Genomic DNA, 22,407 nt, shown 5'->3' with positions numbered 1-22,407 from the left:
TTCCTTCATCTTGAGACACACTGGTGGCCTTGGAATCGACTGCCTGCATCTACATTTGAAATGTAAGAGAGGAAGTCCACAGTCCATTTTGTATGATTAACAGAAGTATAAGAGCTTTCAGAAGATGACAAATATAATTAAAATATGTATAGTGATGGAAACACACAGAATAAAAGAAGCGATGCAAGGTAAAGTGAATGAAGAATAATGAAATTTTGTACATGCAGAACATTTACTAATACTGCAATTGTACTATCCTTCAATTTTTACCATTTTAATTATTATTATTACACAACTAGTGACCTAAATGCCACATCTTCAGGGCACTGGTTGTAAGTAGAGTTTGTTAACTATTGTTATATTAAGAATTTTCTATGACATTGTTATTAGTCATAAAAACTAATTGCCTGTATTTTCTGTCTACATGAATCATGATGGCGAGCAAGTAAAGCGAAAAGGAAAAAAATTAAGAAGAAAAATTTGGAAGGAAATAAGAATTGCACCCAGGGTACGTAAAATTTTTTGTTCGGCGCACCAAAGGTAGGATGGCTACACAAATTGCTTGCGTGGTTATGCTTGGTAGCACCTCTTTTGATGTAGATACAAACCTTTTCCTCATTATTCCCTTCCTTGAATTTTATTGTGGACAATTAACAGGAATTTTTCAGTGTGATACATCTTGTCAGTAAAACATAAATAATTGTGACACAATAGCTTGCCTATCATAATAGACATAAAACAGGCTTTGAAATCGCATAAATTACGATTATCAAGTGTAATAATTAGCATATGAAATTTTATCATTTTTTGTGAGATTTTTATTTTTGCATATTCATACAACATGGCAGAAAAATATATCTCCATTGTTGATAGCAATAGCGAAAACACAATCAGCCAAAATGGCATAGAATTGCACGATCGAACAATTGAAGTTCAGGCACCATGCATGCCTACCACAGAAAGCTTAAGTAGGTTAGAGATGCATGTTGTGGGTGTGACAAATGATAGCGATGCTCCACAGCAAAATAACCTTGGTGACACAATGTTTACAATTGACAAGACAATGTCAAGCGTCTCCCAGAGTGATATACTGCTCATGAATGAGACATTGGAGAGTGATACAAATACGAATCCTGACAATATGTTACAAACATCACTTGTTCACAACACAATCATTAACTTGGAAAGTACAGCTGACAGCAACCAGAGTAGTACAACTGATGCACTGCTACGGCAGTTATTATCTAATACAAACATGAAATTAGATAATATGAGCACCAATTTCAGTGATATGAAATAAGATATGATTACCAGAATTGATTATTTGACACAAGATATGAACACGGTAAAATAGCAACAGAACACTGTTACACAAGATCTAAATACAATGTAAGAAGAACAAAAACAAGTATTCAAGGATTTGCAAGACATGGTCTCACAGAATTCAATGACTTAGCCAAATATCAACAAAAAATTGAATGATATGAAAAAACAAGTAAAGCATGAAGTACCTTTTGAAATTAACAGTAACATTATGGAGTTAAAACAGAAGGTAGATTCTTTTAACGACCATCATGGTCTAGCAAGACACCAGATAAAGACAATCACAGATGCAAACACAAATATTGAAGCCACACAAAACCAGTTGAGTTCAACAGTAAAAAAGGTAACCATTGTCATTAACAAACTAAACAAAGACCATGAAGATGTACCTCTAGCTGTAGAAGAGCTTGCTTTAAGTGTAGCTACATTAGAAGTTGACTCAGCATGTGCTGAGAAGGAAGAAAATGAAATAGTGAACAAGGTAAACATTAACCTACAAGCCGCAGAAGGTAGGATTCTCAATCTTTTAGAAGAAAATATTACCGGATCTCGAAATATGCATGTAAATAATACACAGGCTACAGTGAACAAACCACAACCTGACTGTATCTATCCACGAATTGTTACGAGTCCTACAGCAGGTTCTAGTGACAGTTGTAGAGAGCAAAATGTAAACTTACCCACAACTCCAACATCTGAGCAATTACCAACCGGAATTATAGGTAACTATAATAACAACATAAATATGACTGAAAATGCCAAATGTCCATCAACTATTTTTGCAGACGAAGGTTTGCTGAGTCATCAACAGTTTCCTACATTCACTATCAAAGGTAAAAGAATAAACCCAGTAGTATTTATCAGTGCTTTTTGTCATGTATTTCCACGCAACTGGATGGAAGCACAGAAAATCAGATTTGCCGTAGGATATATGCAAGGTGACGTTCTTTTAGGGGCAACTGAAGTGATCGAATGTTGCAGCACTTTATATCCAATTTGAACGAGCTTTCCTCAACATATACTGGTCTCAGGCAGTACAATAAAGACTCAGATGCGAGGTTTTCAATCCCGTACCACTGTTGCAAATACAGTAGTCTATACAGATACTTTGAAAAATACCTGAAAAGACATGATACTGGACAAACCCAATGTCACAGGTAGACATATTAAAAATTCTCAAAACTCGTTTACCACCCAATGTTAGAGAAAACTTCTATCAGTGCTTGATTCTATTGACTTAATCTATAAGGAAAGACCTGTAGCAAATAGAAAATCAGGCACAACAACAACATAGCTACGTAAATCAGTCAGTGAAATGTGATCTAAACATACAACAGGGATAGTATACACAACAGGAAAGTTACATACCCAGAGGTAATTATTACAGTAACAGGAATGGAAAAAACAAACGATTTAAAAATTTTCAAACAACAGGAGTAATTTCAATGGACAATTGAATTACAATCCACCATCACAAGTCCATATGCTGAATATAAACAGAAACAGTTCAGCCACAGCAGTGGCCAATGCGTGACAACAGTGACATGCCTTAAGCTGTACAGCAGCCAACTTGTGGGCAGCAAAGTAATGGAACAGCAGTTTTTACTAATAACAACATGAGCACTCACAAAGGAATGTCGCGAGCAGCCAACGACGCAAACTGGCAAAATACCCACACTGTGCAACTAACTGAAATTACTCCAGGTAATGAATTAAGTCACACTACGCCTTTGGAAAACCCCAACAGGTTGTAGTTAAGCCCCAGCCTATTGACCTGTCTGGTAGTGGGGGCAAAGCAAAACTACAAACATGTTTTGTAAGATTTGACAAACAAGGTGACATCAAGGATGATCTGTATGCATGAGTTATATACAATGAATAATATCCAGGAAGAACAAGTACAAGCAATCATTGAGGTTAAAATATTTAATATTGACAGGCAGTTAATTTTAGATACAGGTTCAGCTACCAACCTAATATCAAATTCATTTTTCTGTGAATTGAAGAAGAGAGGCAAATTTCCAACATTTGCTGTCCAAAATTGCAAGTTGCAATAGAGCTGATTCACACAAAGATACACAGGCAGCACAAAGTGCACAGCCACAGCACCAGAATAACATCAGAAAATCATGCAATGACAACAATAATTATACCAGTTGTTCCAACTAGGCAGTCACAGCCCGTGGACCCTTGATGGAAACAAAAATTGTGATCACTGTGAGAGACATGAGAACACCATGACCAAACTACGGTGACAAGTACCAAATTGACATGACATGATCATCATTTGGAAAGACATGAGAACTGTTCACTCAGCCTTGAACACGGAGTGCATATAGTAGAGGTTCTCTTTGGCAATCCTCACACTAAACTGTTAAACTAATTGAGACCTGCAGGCCCCCTGCTGACTTGATCTCAGCGGACTGTAAGGATGCGGATACCAGTTTACATTTACTACTTTATAACAGATGTGTGAGCATGATGGATGAACTGTGCTGCAAGCACATCATCTGTAACCACCATGTGAAATATGATGTGCAAGCATTCGTAGCATGGAAACTAATTTACCTATAACTATCATTTTGGACACTGGGATGTAGCTGGACTATTTAACATCATAAATGGATGGAAAAAAGTCACAACATTAAGAGTTAGTGGTTGCAAGATTCATGGAGCCATTAGCCCAAGATCCAAGGCAATAAAACTTCAAGCCATAGGGGAATCAAGCTTGGGGAAACGAAATATAAGCACTTATTTCTCGTAGTCAATGCTTTAACAACCGAATGTACTGCAGAGACTGATTTTTTGGCCAAGAAGGATGCAATGATCGACACTCTGCATGTAAATTCCATGTGAAAATAGGTTGTGGTCATATCATGATGGACTTGATTACCACAGCAACAGGCCATGGCAAATACTACCAGGGACTACAAATAAGATCTGTGAGACAGAGACCTCAGACTTTGGCCCAGAGTATGAGTGAACTCAGTGTGAACAGGTACAGGATATTATCTATACCAAAGCATGAGAATCAGTCATACCATACAACTGCAAGTGTTTACAGGTCATATTACAGTATTTGACAAGGGCCCCAAAATAATTGTGGGTACGAATGTAAACTGTACATTTATCCATACGAGACTTTCTGGTACACTTCCTGTAGTGTGCCCTGGACCAAGCAGCTAGCCATGACTAAAGAGATCCACAAGATGTTCAATTGGGGAATGCTTGAACCTTCTAAAAGCCCATAAGCAGCCCACTTCATGCTCTAATGAAACCAGGAGGTAGTGTGGGTCTAGTACTCAATGCCAGGGCAATTAATCAAATTTTAGTGCCAGTCAGAACTCGGCCAGAAAAACTGGAGGAAAATATCCATTGTTTTCATGGTGTGAAGTACTTTTCTTCTATTGATCTTCAGTATTCCTACTGACAGATTCCCCTAGCCAGGAAGTCTCACAAGTACACCACTTTGTTACCAAGTGTACAAGTATAAAATGTGGTTTTTTCTCTAAAAAAAGATGTTAAATTCAGAATAAAGATAAATAATGCTTTATTCAAAGTATGTGTCACCATTTGTTGCACGTCTTTCCCATCTTACGGGCATGCTACCATGACAGTAAAAATTTTCCCCTTTTGCTGCAAGCCATTCATTGAGCCATTTTTTCACATCTTCGAATGAACCAAAATGTTACTCAGCAAGTGTGTGCTCCATTGATTCAAACAACTAGTAATCGGAAGGAGCCAAGTCTGGTGAGTAAGCAGCATGGAGTAGCCGAGTGCTTACAACATGCCATGAACTGGTTTTGGCGTATGTGAAGGAGCTTTGTCCTGAAGAAAAATTACTTTGTATTGCCTCTCTCAGTATTGTCACATTTTTCAAGCAGCAAATGCTTCAAATCAGTCAATTGTTGTTGGTGACATTTAGTATAAACCGTTTCCCCACATTTTAGCAGCTCATAATAGACCGTGCCCCTCTGGCTCCACCAAACACAGAGCATCATTTTTCTGCCAAAGTGATGTGGTCTTGCGATCAATGTGGATGGCGTGCCTGCATCTACCCATGATATTTTTTTTTTGCTTGAAATTCTCAAAATAAATCCACTTTTCATCACCTGTAGCTATATTATGCTAAAATGGCTTCCTTTTGTACCAAGCAAGCAAAATCTTACAAGTGTTTTTGTACTTTCCCATTTGCCTGTCGTTCAACTCATGTGATACCCATCCACCGGTCTTCTGACTCTTTCCCATCTCTTGTAGCTGATTGGAAACAGCTTGTTGACTAATGCCCAGTTGTTCAGCAACTTGTTTTTGTGACTGTGAATCATCTTCGTTCAACAATGCTTCCAATTCTATATCTTTGTATTTTTTTGGTAGCTTTGCACATTCCTTGTTTGCAATATCGAAGTCACCATTTTTGAAATGCCAAAACTATCATTCACACATATCTTGTGATGGAGCATGTCCACCATAAGCTTCTGATTCAGCAGAAGTTTTCTTCAAATGAAAACAAAAAAATTCAGGCTGACCGCGAATGCTCTTTGCTCGGTATAAATTTTGACATACTACACAATAACACAACACTATGCACATAATTTGCCAATTTGTTACTCATACACATCTGACACTTATTGATGACACAACAAAATGGTACCATGTCAGATCTTTATAGAATAAACTACATTGATGCAACATCTGGTGTCTGAAATCTGCATTTCATACTTGTACACTTCGTATTTGGCTGACGAAGTTATCATCTCACCGTACCACCATGCGGACTCGATGTTAGCTCCAATGTACTCATATCAACCCTGTATACAGTGTTAGGACCTGTATAACTAGGTAGGATAACTCTGTGGATGACCTACTCACTGGAAGCAATACATGGGAAGAGCATATAGACATCCTGCACCAGGTGCTACAAAAGTTTAAATGTGCCAGCATAACAGCCAATTAACAAAAATCTAAATTCAGGTGTAGTAGCACTGAATTTCTTGGGCATATCCTTGCTCCAGAAGGTATCAAACCTGATGTGGTATGGAATTTTGCTGTACCACATACTAGAAAACAACTAAAATCATTTCTTGGTTTAGTATCATTTTATTGTCGATTCTTGAGAGATCAGACATTAAATAGTTCACCATTAACACAACTACTGTTGAATATGAACAATGGTATTGGTCAAGAAAGTTTCAAAGACACTTTCAGAAAATAAACAGGCAGTGAATGAAGCAGACCTTTCACACCATCCAGATATGACAAAAGATATCTGTTTATCACCAGATGCTTGAAACTTTGGAATGGGAGCAGTTTCAAAATATAGATGGATGGCTTACTGTTTGCACCACTGGTTTTGCAACCAAGGTGCTGATTAATTGTGAGTGATCATGCATGACCACTGAACTTGAAGCATTAGCAGTAGTGTGGGTATTTAAGCACATTCACTAGTTATTATACGGCCACCACACGAAAGTTTACTGTGACCACCAGGCAGTTAATGTTTACTCAGCTGCAAACTATCACATCCAAGACTTGCAATGTGGTCTTTGTCTCCACAAGAGTATAGTTTTGAGACAATACACATCCTAGGCCAGATGAATGTCATGGCTGATGCACTGTCTTGCTTGCAGTGAACAAACAAGAAACTGGAATTAATATTTACGTCATGAAAGATGGGATAATTAAATGGTACTTTTTACACTTGTCTAGAAATATGTCTCAGTTTGAGGATGCTGACATAAACTGGCTATGAGTTTAGCAGCTTGTAATGAATGATCCATTAGCAAAGTTATGAGAACAATGCCAACCACATAAAGGAGTACTGTTCCATGAGAGGCATCCTGGAACAAACACTTGGCTTGTGAATATGCCTGATTAAGCAATAAAAAGATTTCTCTGGTACATCCATCGTGCTTGGGGCCACTGTGGAGTAGTGAAGTGTGCTCACAAGATTAGCTAGTACTGCTATTTTAGTAAACTCTGCTGTGGAGTAGTGAAGTGTGCTAGCAAATTAGCTAGTACTGTTATTTTGATAACCTCTGACACAAAGTACAACAAGAGTTATGACCTTGTCATCTTTGTCAAAGAGTGAATCCATCAAATACAACCAGGAGAGGTGAAATACACTCCATAATACCAACTAAATTGCTTTAAATTGTGGCCATCAACGTAACCAGACCTCTTCCAAGAAGTAAGATAGGTGTGAAATTTGTGGTATGTTTCTATGACACATTTTCAAAGTATTTATGAATGTATGCAATGTGTACAGCCACTAGTGAGTCAAATCTGAAGAAAATTCAGAATGATTATATCCCCAGATTGGGCAAAACTGAGGCTATTCTATCAGACAGTGGTACCATCTTCACCAGTAACTAGTGGAGGGATTTACTACAATAAAATGGTATTAAGCAAGTCCTGATTTCACACCACCAGGCAGTATATGTATTTTGTGAATTCAATCAATTCATGAGGACCTACTGTCATAATAAACAGGGTACCTGGCTCCAGTATCTGGGAAAATTCAAGGTAGGAGGTCATGAACACTTTGCCACACACATTGACCAACTGCACACCAAAAGAGATGATGTTGAGCCAATTTGTATATAATGAGTGAAGTTTTCCAATTCCTAAAGTACCACCTGATAATCTAGCATGGGAAGACAAAGTATGGCAAGCAGTAATGACACTTACTGAAAAGGCTAATCGATGTAAAAGATTATCTGACAAGAAAATAATTGTGAAGTGACATATAAACCTGGTGACAAAGTGATGATACCTTGCCATCCCAGGTCATCACTCTAGTCAAAAAGGAATAAAAAATGGCAATTTCTATACTCTGGTCCCTATATGGTGACTAGAATGCCAAACCCTGGTAGTGACCTATAAACATATCCAGAAACACGAAGAATTAAAGGATTATATCCTTTTCAAGATCTAAAACCATATCACATGTAATGTTAAGCTTAAAGAGATCATTGTTTAGTATTTAGAAATTTGTAAATAGTTATGATTACCATTTCATTTTTATAACATCTATGGAGCCATATGTTCCTACACAGTAAATAAGTATGTGTAAATGTGCATTTTTTTGCTTTTATGTGCACTGTGTAATCTTTTCATTTGCCATACACTTGTTTTTCAAGTACACTTAGTTATTATTCTGTGTGTAATCTATGCAAGATTTTTTATCAGACACTAATGAGTCAGCTAATATGCAACTTCAGTTAGTATTGTTAGCCACAGTAGTTGATTTGATGAGAACTGAAATCAGATGTGCTCTTCTTTGTTTCCAAATGGCACAGATGAACAGCTTTGGATATGCTTTCTTCGTGAAAAGAGCTGACATATTGGAAAAAGAAAAGTGTCATGAAAGGTTTTACGATTCAGGAAGTATGTATTTTTGAATACTGTCACCAGTCAGCTATAGTGATGAGAGCTTGGGCATTCACTGTAGATTTCATGTAAGTACTATGTAAATAAATGCAGAGGTGTGTCACTGGTTATAAATATTCAGTGTGAATGCATTAAGAATTATTATAATTTTTACATAAAAGTTGCTACCTTTCAAAGAAAGATTCTTGATAAGATATTATTCAGTGCAATAATTTTTTAAAAACAATATTTAGGGATTAATTGTGCATACACACAAAGTACAATGCAAAGTTGGAGGACTTAAGTAATCTTGGTGGCATTTCATAAGACATTGTTTTAACTAAACAGTGAACAGTGATGCCATGAGTGATAAGCTGTATGGATAAAATTCAACCATATAAGAAACAACAATAGGACCAACATAAAATTCACATTATCGAATAGCCAAATTCAGCAAAAGAATCACACAAAATTTTTAGGATCATTGGTGGATGAGCATCTAAGATGAGAAAAACATCTAGAAATGCTCAACAAAAAATTAAACAAGTGCTGTTACATATTAATAGTTCTTAAAGATTGCTGCAATATGGAAATTGTGTTAAGTGCTTATTACACATATATGCATAGTCTACTGAAGTGTGGTATAATGTTCTGGGGAAATACTTCTTTTGCAAAGCAGTCTTTTAAGCTCCAACAGAAAGCTGTAAGATTAATAAATGATGTTGCTTACTGAACACCATGTAGCGGTATCTTTAAGGAATTAAAAATCATGACCTTACCATTTATATTTATATTTGAAACCATCTGCCTCATTAAAAACCATCAAGTTTCAGCTTTGAATAGTGAGATCCACAATTATCAAACAAGGAACAGAAATGACTATCATAGGGAAGTGCACAGAAAATCAATACATGAGGACAGTGCGGTTTACAAACCAAAAATTCTGTACAATGAATTGCCAGATAGCATCAAAAAATAACAAACATTAATACATTCAAAAAAGAACTAAAAAGTCTACTAATAAACAACAGCTTCTACAGCATTAATGAATACCTGGAATTTTGCTCAAATCTGTAGGTCTGCTTCACAACTCTCTAAAGAAAAATTCATAATTATCAAACCATTTTTGGATAAAGCCAAACTTCTTTCATCCATGCATGTATCTAATTATGCACCTAGCTTTTGTGTTGTACATTACTATGCCTAGCTAACTAAAATACTGGTATTTAATAGTTTTAGTAAAATCAACCAAGTTGCTTTGCTGGCTTTTATTCTATCTGTATGTAATCTAATTAAGCAGAATAATGTTTTTGTTATAAAGATGTGTTGATACCATTGATAAGATTTTGTATGTGATGTAAATATGCAATATTTTATACTGTTCTTCACTTTGACAAGTCCAATACCATGAATGTGATAATAAAGGCACTAAATAGATAAATAAACTATGCTACAGCTATGTGCTGAGTGCCAAACTTGTGTTGTCATACTTACTCTCAAAAACTGCCATTGCGAAGTAGGTGTGTGCGCTGTCTAATCCAAGTTGCTGTTTCGGTGTATTGTAGAACATTATCCTGGGTTTTAAAGTGTCACGTCATCACATGGACAAACACACTAGATGTCACGTACTGATGAGCCAAAAACCACACTGGGTGTTCAGCTCGAACTGGAAACATTGTCAAGTTTTAAAGTGTGGTGCAGAAGTGATGCCAGTGCTCAACCAGTGTGGTGTAAAGTTTGTGTACTAAGTGTGAATGTTAGATCTGTGACATTGCCCCTCACCCACAGTGAATGCCAGTACCATGTAGCCACAAAAATGCAAATTATGAGGAACTCTTGCCACCATTGTAGGGAAGTGACTGTGCACTGAGCCTATTAAATTTACTCTTAAATGCTGCTCATGTACATTGATGCAAGTGTGAAAAATGGAACCTTGTTACACTGCTGGAACATTTAATTGTGTTGTGAATGTGATTGACTGGTGGTATTAATTAAATAACGATGACAATAACAAAAGAAATCAATTTCTCTACGGAATATCACGAGATGAAAATGTTGCACCTGTCAATACAATTATTTATGTATTTAAAGTATAGTATCATTTATATTATTATTCTTTGTACACCTCTGCTAGGCAAGGACTATGTTCTAATCATATGCACTCTTTTCAGATAGAATATTTGACTTCTTTTTTCCCTATCTGATCCTTGTTCTATGAACAATTATCTGTTTCATGTAAGCACCATACAAATCATCATCACCTGATGACACTGCTGTCACTCTGTTGTTGTACCTTCATTCAACAACAAACATTGTTTGTGAAAAATATGTAAAATGTGTATACTAAATAAAAATGGAGAGATACAGTTGTAAGTTTTGCAGGGAAATGGTGGGTGCATTCATATCCAGTTTTACAGTTGATTTCCTGCTTAGGGACATGGGAAAATCAGGAAGCACTGCTATTCCAATCACAAAAGAAATATTGGCACTCCCACAAACAATACGAGGAAACTCATCGAAAGTGTTTAACCTCCAAACCACCTCATACATATATATGTGGTACTACAGTCCTGTGTAAAACCACCTGTTTGCCTGTAGGACCTATCATATAAATCATACCCCATAGTATTAAGTATTAGGTATTTTGATTGTATGTCTGTCTAGGCCTATATCAAATCCCCCATGCCAAATAAATTATGCAGGAAGTGAAATAAAAAAGTCTGCCACCCGAGCCTCAAACAGAACCAAAAAAATACCACAGAGAAGTAATGATTTTTTATGGCTTGCCACAAGGAAGTCCAGCCGCTACCGAAACATAACACCATCACCACACCAAACATGAGGACCAGTGAAAGGCAAACCACCATGTGTGCATCCAGTTGGGCCCAAGACACCACGCATCTTCCCTCTTGCTGTGAAAAATCAGTATTATTCGTGCACATAAATATTAGATCTCTGAAATATAAAGCTGATGAACTTGGTGTTGTATTGAATGGAAACAATAGAATAGTATTATGTATTAATGAACACTGGTTAAGAGAAGAAGAGATAAAACTGTATGTACCACCATGTTTTAATTTAATTACTAGTTACTGCAGACCCAATGAAGGTTATGGGGGTTCCTCAATATATATAAGTGACAACCTAGGGTTAAGATATACTGTGCTTGATGTTATGGACATATGTGTTAAAGGCATTCTTGAAGCGTCTGTCATGCTACTACCAACATTAAAACTCACAGTTATTTCAATATACCATTCTCCTGATAGTGATGCCGATCAATTTGTAGAGTGTTTAGATAAACTTATTCACCGTACAGAAAAATATACCAAACACAAGACAGTAATTTTAGGAGATTTAAATTTTGATGTAAGGAAAAAAACACACAAAAATACTAATTTGCTTAACATGCTAAGATCCCATAATCTCTTCTGTGCAAATTATAGTCCCACAAGACAACTTTCTTGTCTCGACAATTTTATCACAAATACACATAAAGATGATTTTGAATTGGGACTCCTTAATGTCGACCATCTGACAGATCACAAAGGTATATGGGTAAAACTAACAATTAATGAAACAATGGGGGATTGTGAACCAACCCGGTATGTCAGGTTATTAAATGATAAAAGCATAAATAGCTTCAGGGATAAGCTGAAGGTACTAAACTGGAATAATATAATATATGCTTCCAACAATGTTGAGGAGGCTTGTAGCAGGTTTGTTAGTACTCTATCTGAAATTTTCAATACCTCCTGTCTAATGGTTACCAAACGAAACAAAACTATGGCAAGAAAGCATGGTAGAACTACTCCACATAGGTGGTTCACACCATATTTACAGAAGCTAAGATTAATGGTATTGATATGCTATGATAAGGTAAAAAATGGTAGTGTTGACAATGCAATGTATGTTAGCCTCAAGAGATACTACAGATCACAAATCAGATTAGCAAAATGTAGAGCAAATGATATCTTCATTAAAAACTTCAATAATAAGTGTAAGGCTGCATGGAGGGTCATTAAAGCAGAATTAGGTACAGGTAGTCATAGTGTAAAAGTTACAACTGATGTTAATGTCACCACAGATGAATTTAACCTCTTTTTTATCAATGCAGCAAACCCTAATCCCTCACCTCCTCATAAGAAGAGTTCAAAATCAAATTCACAATCTACTTATATAAACCAGTTTTTACAAAACTTTGCTGATACTGTGCCAACCTGTAATTGGGGACATGTGGAAATAAGTGATGTAATTAAACCAGTGGCAAAGTTAAGTGACTCCAGATCAGAAGATATTTATGGCCTCTCAAATTTTGTGATTAAAAAAATAATCGACTTGATATCATTCCCTCTCTGCACACTCATAAACTGGGTATTTGACAGTGGTATTTTTTCAGAATGTCTAAAGAAGACAGTAGTAATTCCATTACACAAAAAGGGTGATAAAAACTGCACTAATAATTATCGTCCAATTTCTCTGATACCTATTTTTTCAAAAATAATCGAATATTGTATACAAAAGAAAATTAACATGCATTTGTCAAAAAACAATGTACTAACTAAGTCTCAATATGGTTTTAGGGCCCAGTTATCAACAATTAATGCTGTTGAAAACGTTGTTTCTATTGTGCAATCTTCTTTTGAATCCAAATTATCTGCTGAAGCCACACTAGTGGACTTAAGCAAAGCATTTGATTCTGTAAACCACACAATACTGCTGGAAAAACTATGGTGTTATGGCATTAGGGATCTGGAACTCTCCCTCATTAAATCATATCTCAGTAATAGAAAGCAAACTGTAAGCTACAACGGTCAAAAGTCACAGCTACTGAATGTCACTAGAGGTGTACCCCAAGGATCAGTGCTTGGGCCATTACTGTTTATAATATTTATAAATGACCTGCCCAGCAATATGCCATGCAAATCTGTACTTTACGCAGATGATACAACTTTCATCAATTCAGGGAAGGACATAAATAAACTGAAGGAACAAAGTAAAGATTTTCTCAGATTATCCAATATGTGGTTCGAAGCAAATGAGTTAGCTATTAACTATGAAAAGACTGTAAATATATCCTTCAGATTATCCAATGCTGATGTTGAGTACACTTCTACCAAACTTCTTGGCATATACTTAGATACGAAATTAACCTGGCAGAGTCACATAGACAACATATCTCGAAAGCTTTCGCGAGTTATCTATCTACTGAAAAAATTACGCAGCTGTGTTTCTGAAAGCCTACTGATTAATTCCTATTATGCATTCTTTCATTGCCATATTAGCTATGGTATTCTTCTATGGGGTAATTCTCCATGGTCACGGAAAATTTTTATTTGGCAGAAGAAAGCCATCAGAGGAGCATCTTTGGGATTACCAAAAATAATGTATCATGTAGGTCATACTTCAAAGAATTACAGATAATGACAGTCCCTTCTCTTTTTATATACAGCTGCCTTTTGTACATAAAAGAAAACTTTAACAGTTACAACCTTAGGCAGTCCGTTCATAATCGTAACACTCGTCAAACATTTAAGATAGACATACCAACAACTCGACTCAAGAAAACACAGGACAGTTATGAATACATGGGAATAAGGCTTTTCAATACATTACCTGTGCAGGCACAGTCTCTCTTAATATATTTAAAAGTAAGACTAAAAAATGGCTGAAAGACAAAGCTTTTTACAGTGTTAAAGAATTTGAAAACTCTTCAGAAATAGACCTGACTTACGAAACAACTTGCAACTCTGTTTGAACCTCTTCCTAAGCTTTTTTTTTTCTCTGGAGTTCCACATTTAATTGTTAAACATGTGGAGAAATCCTTATCCTTATGTATGAAATGTATTTTTTATTATGCACATTCTTTAAAATGCACACTTTAGTTATGTGGGATATCTTTATGTATCAAATGTATTCCTTTATTATGTATGTTCTTTTAAAATGTATACTTTAGCTTTGTGTGATACCTCACAATAGTTATATTTCTTAATATGTAAATTGTACATTACTCATGACGACATTGTTTGCATGTAAATGCTTAAAGATGGATAAATAAATAAATAAGTAAATAAAACCATTCAAATAGGCACATTTAGTACTCCAATTTTTGACAGTGTTAACTGTGATGTGAAACATTGTGGATTTGTCTGTAGGTCATTGTAAATACACCCATCAATTCTAGACAAATTCGAAATTGCCTCAAATGAATCAATGGACTTCTCATCAGATATGATAAAATGACTAAAGTAATTTAGGTAGTCCTTAGGGGTTATGCAGGTTTTGATTAAATACAGCTAATATATATACCAAGCACTCTAGGTATTAGCAGAGAGAATAAATGCTTACAGGGAGACACTTTGATTGAACTTTGTAATTCAAACATTTCAGGTGACTCTCACCCTTTTTATTGTTCTTCTGACTTGCTTCTCTTGTCAGATATTGGTAACCCAGATGCAATTAGACACAATTGCTCAACTATATCACATAGTATTATTATTATACGGAATATACTAACATATTATCAGGACAAATGGCACAGGCTGATGTAAATTGCTATTTTTAAAAGAAATTATAATACTGGCGTAAAGAAATTATTTACTGTTTCAACATACATAAATGTATTTTAGTGATTTTGACTAAGATAAACTAAAGCTGCAGTCTTCTTCTTCAGCATTCCAGTGTAGAAGAGTGCACCAAAAAAAATCTAAATGAAAAATCCATGCAATACACATTTATTTACATATAAAAGCCAACTTTGGAATTTTCCTTTGTGTGAGACAATGTGTACAAGATTCATGTGCCAATTTAAAGTTCTAGATTTGCATATTTTACTGTTACTGCTGCATAGTCATTCTGTGATTGAATCAATACCCATATTGTGATGTATTGAGAAATTTCAAACATTTGTGAGTGCCCTGATAAACTCATACTGTTATCATCAGTTATAAGCTTATAGTTAATTGCGCTCTTTTAAAATTTTTGAGAACAGTAGATCTGTCCTTGTTCAAAACAATCACTGTCTACTTTCATTGTACAATTATGTGATAAATACGTTATTTATGAAAATGTTACAATGTTTACAGAACTATATTTTTGTACAAATGTTTTGGCTTATATAACTTGTTTCATACAAATGTTTTGGCTTATATAACTTGTTTCATAGCATATCGGTATTTGTGGTTCACAGTTCTTCCAAAGAGTACATCACCCCTGAATTTCATTGTATATAAATGAGTGTTTTTGTGAATTTTTGGAAGCTGCCATTGTCCTTTGCATAATGTATGAGTAATTTGTAGTAAATCAGCATTTGTGATTTAGTTACTGTAGCAGATACTCTAACTAACATATAAAAAAATTTAGGAAACTAGTAATTTTTATCACAGGTTTTTGTGTTGCCCTAATAGAAATCTTGTTTTGTGTATTTTCTTCAGTTCTTATAGGGAATTAGCAACTTTTTAGTGCAACAGATTAAAAGATAATCAATGGGCTTTATTTAAAGTTATTTGTTCACTGCCTTGTAATACACTGCTTGAGCCAAAATGCAGCCCCACTGTGAATGCTATTCTTGAACAGAAGATGAGTTGGTTGACATTCATAAGCACCATGAAATCACCCTGACTACTATCAATGATTGACAGCTACTGCATATCGGTAAGATGGAAGAGCTCAAAGAGAGTCATGCACCTGTGATACCTGTAACAGAGGTACTTCAAGTACTATCCTCTCCTGTGAATCCTGTCTCCTCTGCAGAAAGTACAGGATCTGTCATCACACATCCTCTGACATCCTCTGCCAGTGGCAAGTCAATGATAGATCTAAGCATCCTGTACAGGGTGGACAGGAGCCAGGGAGGACTCAGGGTGTTGTACCGATCCCCCTAACCAACAAGTTTGAGGTGCTGTCTTTCACTGAAACTGTGCCAGTGGGACTTACTTCACATGTTATGGGGAAACCTGTTTTTTCCAATATCAAGAGGAGGCAAACACAAAAGGATACAGACCTAACAATCATCGGCAGTTCAAATTGACAATAAATGATGATACCCCTTAGGGAAATGGCAGCAAGAGAAAGGAAAGGACACCAGGGGCACTCTGTGTGTACACCTGGAGGCCTCATTCAACATGTAGAAGAGGCTATTCCAGCAGCCATTCAGGTAACATGGTGCAAACTGCAGATTGTGGTGCATGTTGATACAAATGATGCCTGATGTCTGATCTTCGAGGTCATACTTGGGTCATTCAAGTGACTGGCTGAGAAGACTGTGAACATCAGCCTTGAGCATGGAGTTTCAACAAAGTTCACAATTTGCAGCATTATCTCCAGAACTGATCATGGCCCTTTGGTTCTGAGTCAAGTGGAAGGGCTAAACCAGAAGCTTCAAAGGTTCTGTGACGAACTAGGTTGAAACTGCCTGGACTTGTGCCATAGGACTAAGTACTGTAGGATCCCCCTGAATAGGCCAGGTGTACACTACACATTGAACGCTGCTACTCAGGTAGCTCACTGTGTGTGGGATGCACACAAGGGTTTTTTTAGCTTGGCACCTCTCCATCCAACTCAAATAATGATAGCTGTAGAAAAGCTGAGAGTATCAGTGTAAGATTGAAAGAAATGCATACAGGTGAGAGTATTAAAGTCCTTATGGTAAACTGCTGAAGGATTCACAACAAAGTGCCAGAGTTTGAAGTGCTTGTGCAAAGCAGTGAAGCTCACATAATACTAGGTTCAGAAAGCTGGTTAAACCTGAAATTGATACCGGTGAGATTTTTGGGGAAAATTTAAGTGTATATCAAAAGAATAGGCAAATGGGAAATGAAGGTGGTGTATCTGTGCAGTAGACATAAAACTCAAATCCACTGAAACAGAAATTGAAGCTGCATGTAGCTTGTTTGGGCAAGACTCAGTAACAGGGTTGGCCAAAAAATGGCAATAGGATTCTTTTATTGCTCACTAAACTCATCTCCTGATGTAAATGAAAACTTTAGAGAAAATCTCAGTGCACTTATATGTGTAGCAATGCAAAAGCTGAAATGCTTAACTACATTTTCAAATGTTCCTTTACACAGAACAACCCAGCAGAATTGCCCCAGTTTTATCCTCATACTGCTGAAAAGATGAAATAAAAAGTATTACTGTCAGTAGTGTTGAGAAACAGCTGTAATTGTTAAAACTGATCATATCTCCAGGGCCCACTCAAATCCCTGTTAGATTCAATGCTGAATTTGTAGCTGAGTTAGTCCACTTTCTAACTATAATCAGTCATGGATACCTCTAACAAAAAACTGTGCCCACTTCTTGGAAAAAGCACAGGTCGCTCTCATCTACAAGAAGTTTAGTAGAAGTGGTCCACAGAACTAGCGTCCAGTATCCTTGACATTGACTTGTTGTAGAATCTTAGAACATATTCTGAGCTCAAACATAATCATGTATCTTGAACAGAATGACCTCCTCAATGCCAGCCAGTGAACATTCTGAAAACATTGGTCATATGAAACCTAACTTGCACTTTTCTCACATGACATACTGAAAGCTTTGGATCAAGACAGTCTGGAAGTTGCAGTATTTTTTTATTTCCAAAAAGCATTTGACTCAGTACCATGTCAGAGTAGGATCATATGTGGTATCAAATGAAATTTGTGATTGGATTGAGGACTTTTTGGTGGGGAGGACATGGCATGTTACCTTGGCTGGAGAGTCATTGTCAGATGTACAAGTAACTTCAGGTGTGCCACAGGGAAGGGTGTTAAGTAACTGCTTAAATATTCAGTCAGATATTGATAAGCTTTGAAGTGGTGCATATATTGGAAACTTGCTTTAAATGTTCAGAAATGTAAAACTGTGAACTTCCCAAAACAAAAACAAAAATGTAGTGTCCTATGACTATAATATCAATGAGTCACTGTTGAAATTTTCCATTTCATACAAATAGCTGGGTGTAACACTTCTTAGGGGTAGGAAATGGAATGATCACATAGGCTCAGTTGTGGGTAAAGCAGGTGGTATGGTAGTCTTCAGTTTATTGGTAGAATACTGGGGAAATGCAATCAGTCTACAAAGAAGATTGCTTATAAATCCCTCATGTGGCCTGTTTTAGAATATTGCTCAAGTGTGTGGGATCCATACCAAGTGGGACTAACAGGAGATATGAAACGTATACAGAGAAGGGCAGCATGAATGGTCACAGGTTTGTTTAATCCATGGGAGAGTGTCACGGAGATACCTAAGGAACTGAACTGAAAGACTCTTGAAGACAGACATCAACTATCCTGAGAAAGTCTATAAAGTTTCAAGAATCGGCTTTAAATGATGATTCCAGGAATATACTGCAGTACACTATGCATCAGTGACAAAGGGATTGTGAGGATAAGATTAGAATAATCACAGAATGCAGCAAAGGCATTCAAACAATCATTCTTCCTGTGCTCCATACGTGAATGGGACAGGAAGAAACTCTAATAACTAGTACAGTGGGACGTACCCTCTGCCATACATGTCATGATGGTTTCAGAATATAGATGTAGATACTCATTTCTTGATCATTATTTAAGCACTCACTCATGTTTTAATCTTGTGTAATGTTCTTTAAAGTACATTATTTAGCACAGTGCACTCATACTGAGGTGGAGTACAATATCTGTTATGAAAGCATGCCTCTCAGCATAGGTTATGACATTTCCTGCAATTTACACTAGTATTCTAGTCAAAGACAAATTAGAAGCAGGAGTGGTTGATCAAATGGGACCAGCTATAAAGAAGACCTTGTTTCAGATCAAGAAGGTATTGAAGATTTCTGCAAAAAAATAAGATCGGTGAGGACAGAGATAGTAAATCCGAAACCCTTTCATCCAGTGCACTGAAATCTGAGGATAAGGAATGCTGTGAAATGGAAGACACCCAATCCTTGCAAAAATTGACAGTGAGGTCTGATGATTTTGTTTTGGTTTGTTTCTCCACAAAAAAGACTTCCGAACATTACGATGGCCAATTTAGGACTACAAAGAGAACAGGCTCTATATTTGCATTCCCTACTGTCAGTAGTGGAAAGGTCTGATATTATTAGTCACCTGCCTTCTGCAAAAACAATTGAGACATGAAGGCAAGGAAGGATGCTGCAGTTTAATGCTAATGTTGAAATGTGCAATACTTATTAAAAAACAAAAACAAGTTTTCTTTAGGTTAATTTTGATGTCTTGTGACATTTAATAAGGAATAAAACTTTTTTGGAAAATTTTGCATTATTTATATCATAAACCTACCGTCCACTTCTACTCCTTGCAGTTTCAGCCAGTGATCACATTTACACCTGAATGGACTGAATGCTCAAAACATTGACGATACAGAGAACAGCTTTAATTCTTCTCTTAGTGTGGAAGGTAGTTAATCCAAAGATATTAAATACCAAAAACCTGCCTCTCATAATTTTAAGATAAAACATGAAATATAAAAAGTGTATATACTAGCCCCACCCTTTCCCGAGATTTTAAAAATTAAAGGAACATTGGTTTGGGAAAGTTCAGCATTGTTATTAACATCTTCAAGTAGCACATACTTTTAAAGCTTACAAGAATCTGAATAAATGAGTAGAAATTTGAAGTCTGCAAGTCAAGTAGTTTTTGAGATATGATGATTTTAAGGTTTCAGAAACCAACAAAAAATGCATGACTTTTGAAGATTTTAAAAATTAATACCTCAAAAATGAAAGTTGCAAAATAAATTGATTTTGGATTTTTCAAACAAACATGAACTATTAGTATAAATGTACAAGAATTTATCAAAATCTGACATATCAAGAACCAGACCACTGGTTGATTTCACATGGTCTGACCTGAGGTTAGTGGTGATTGGTTAGTGGGACCTCAAGTAGCCAACTTGTAAACAAATTTATGGTACAGGTGTACACAAGCTTCCTGGAAAATACCCTACCTCATGTTTTATAAGACACTCTACAGACAATTCGTCAATAAGCTCACTTCTTGCACAACGGTACTTCAGCTCACTTCAGACATGCGGTTGATGGGTACTTGGATCAAATGTTTCCTGACTGATGGGAAGGTAGAAGTGACCCAATTGGTTGACCTCCATGCTCACCTAGTTGAACCCTATATATTTGTAATTATGAGGCTATTTAAAATCATTGGTGCATTTATCTCTGGTGCCTGATATGGACCCCTTGGGAATTGAATTGTGGCAGGATGTGAGGAAATACACAACTGAACTCCTCCCAAACAGGCCATGAAGGCTGACCAGCCGCCATGTCATCCTCAGCCCACAGGCGTCATTGGATGCGGATATGGAGGGGCACGTGGTCAGCACACCGCTCTACTGGCCGTATGTCAGTTTCCGAGACCGGAGTCGCTACTTCTCAATCAAGTAGCACCTCAGTTTGCCTCACAAGGGCTGAGTGCACCCCGCTTGCCAAAAGCGCTCAGCACACAAGATGGTCACCCATCCAACTGCTAGCCCAGCCCGACAACACTTAACTCCCACGATCTGACGGGAACCGGTGTTACCACTGCGGCAAGGCCGTTGGCGAGGAAATACACAATACTTTTGAAATTTGGGGTGATGTTCATAGGGCTTTGAAGACATTGATGTGAGGCCTGTATTCAAACAGGAAGAGGACATTTTGTAAAGGCACCTAGATCCAGGAAGAAAAACATTTCAGTGAATATCACTGTTTTGAAAGACATGCCTCAAAAATCAAGCATTTACAGACAGACATTGTAATGAATGTTTTCTGTTACACATGGGGGAATACATACCTGAAATTATACCTGTTTTTGAAAACACCAACTACTTATAGCTTGGGTACTATCAAAACAAAGGCAACTAGAAATTTATTTGTCACAGGCGTGATGCTAACTGAGGCCAAATCACTGTACACATAGATCTCAACAAAGCAGCTGCACAGTCTGACAGGCTGCTATTCCTGAAACTTGTCTTTTGCAGTGGTATCATCATCTTACATCATCAGAAGTTAACCTATCTTGGCTGCGTTCACTCATGTTAGGCTGGTCCATACACAACAATCTATCCCCACAGGGAAAAAGATATCTGAGCTCGTAATAAACAATTGCACATCTCAAATTCCGTGCATCGTTTCAATCTACTGCTGACCTGCCATCTATCAATAGGAAAGAAATTCCAGTCGCAAGCGAGTAATATGTCATGATGTTCTAATTCAAGTTACTAACTTGTAATTGCATTGATAGCTGCAACAAGCATAAAAGTTCATAATGAGAGGGGACCTCCATGGTATATAGTCACTGCAAAGAAACTTCTAAAGAAGCAGAAGATGTAAAACAAAGCTTAGGGTTATAGACAGAGAGATGCTGAATGAAACACGTTAGGCTGTCAAGAGAGCAATGCATGATGCTTTCAGTGACTATCGTAGCAGAGTATTCTCAAACAATATTTGACAAAACACAAAAATATTCTGGTTGTTTGTAATGGCTGTTAATGGCACCAAAGTTAGTGATCTGTCCCTAGCGAACGAAACAGGAACTGAAATTGAGGGTAGCAAACCAAAACTGAAATGCTTAACTCCATTTTCAAATGTTCCTTTACAAAGGAAAACCCAGAAGGATTGCCTCAGTTTAATCCTTGTGCTACTGAAAATATAAATGAATTAAGCTTTAGTGTCAGTAGTGTTGAGGCCGGCCGCGGTGCTCTCGCGGTTCTAGGCGCGCAGTCCGGGACCGTGCGACTGCTACG

General features: G+C 36.8%; 1 protein-coding gene across 1 annotated transcript in view; it reads right to left on the bottom strand.

The window, feature by feature from the left end:
• LOC126234582 (uncharacterized) overlaps window positions 1-22,407 on the bottom strand; it is a 61,746-nt gene that overhangs the window by 38,910 nt on the left and 429 nt on the right. Inside the window, exon 2 of the mRNA XM_049943293.1 lies at window positions 10,186-10,357. The gene's annotated coding sequence lies outside the window, so the exon portion shown is untranslated. The remainder of the gene's footprint in view (window positions 1-10,185; window positions 10,358-22,407) is intronic.

The sequence above is a fragment of the Schistocerca nitens genome, chromosome 2 (assembly GCF_023898315.1).
Source record: "Schistocerca nitens isolate TAMUIC-IGC-003100 chromosome 2, iqSchNite1.1, whole genome shotgun sequence".
Classification (NCBI taxonomy): Eukaryota; Metazoa; Arthropoda; class Insecta; order Orthoptera; family Acrididae; genus Schistocerca; species Schistocerca nitens.
Note: the sequence above shows the minus strand (reverse complement) of the source record. Positions and strands in the feature narration are given on the sequence as shown.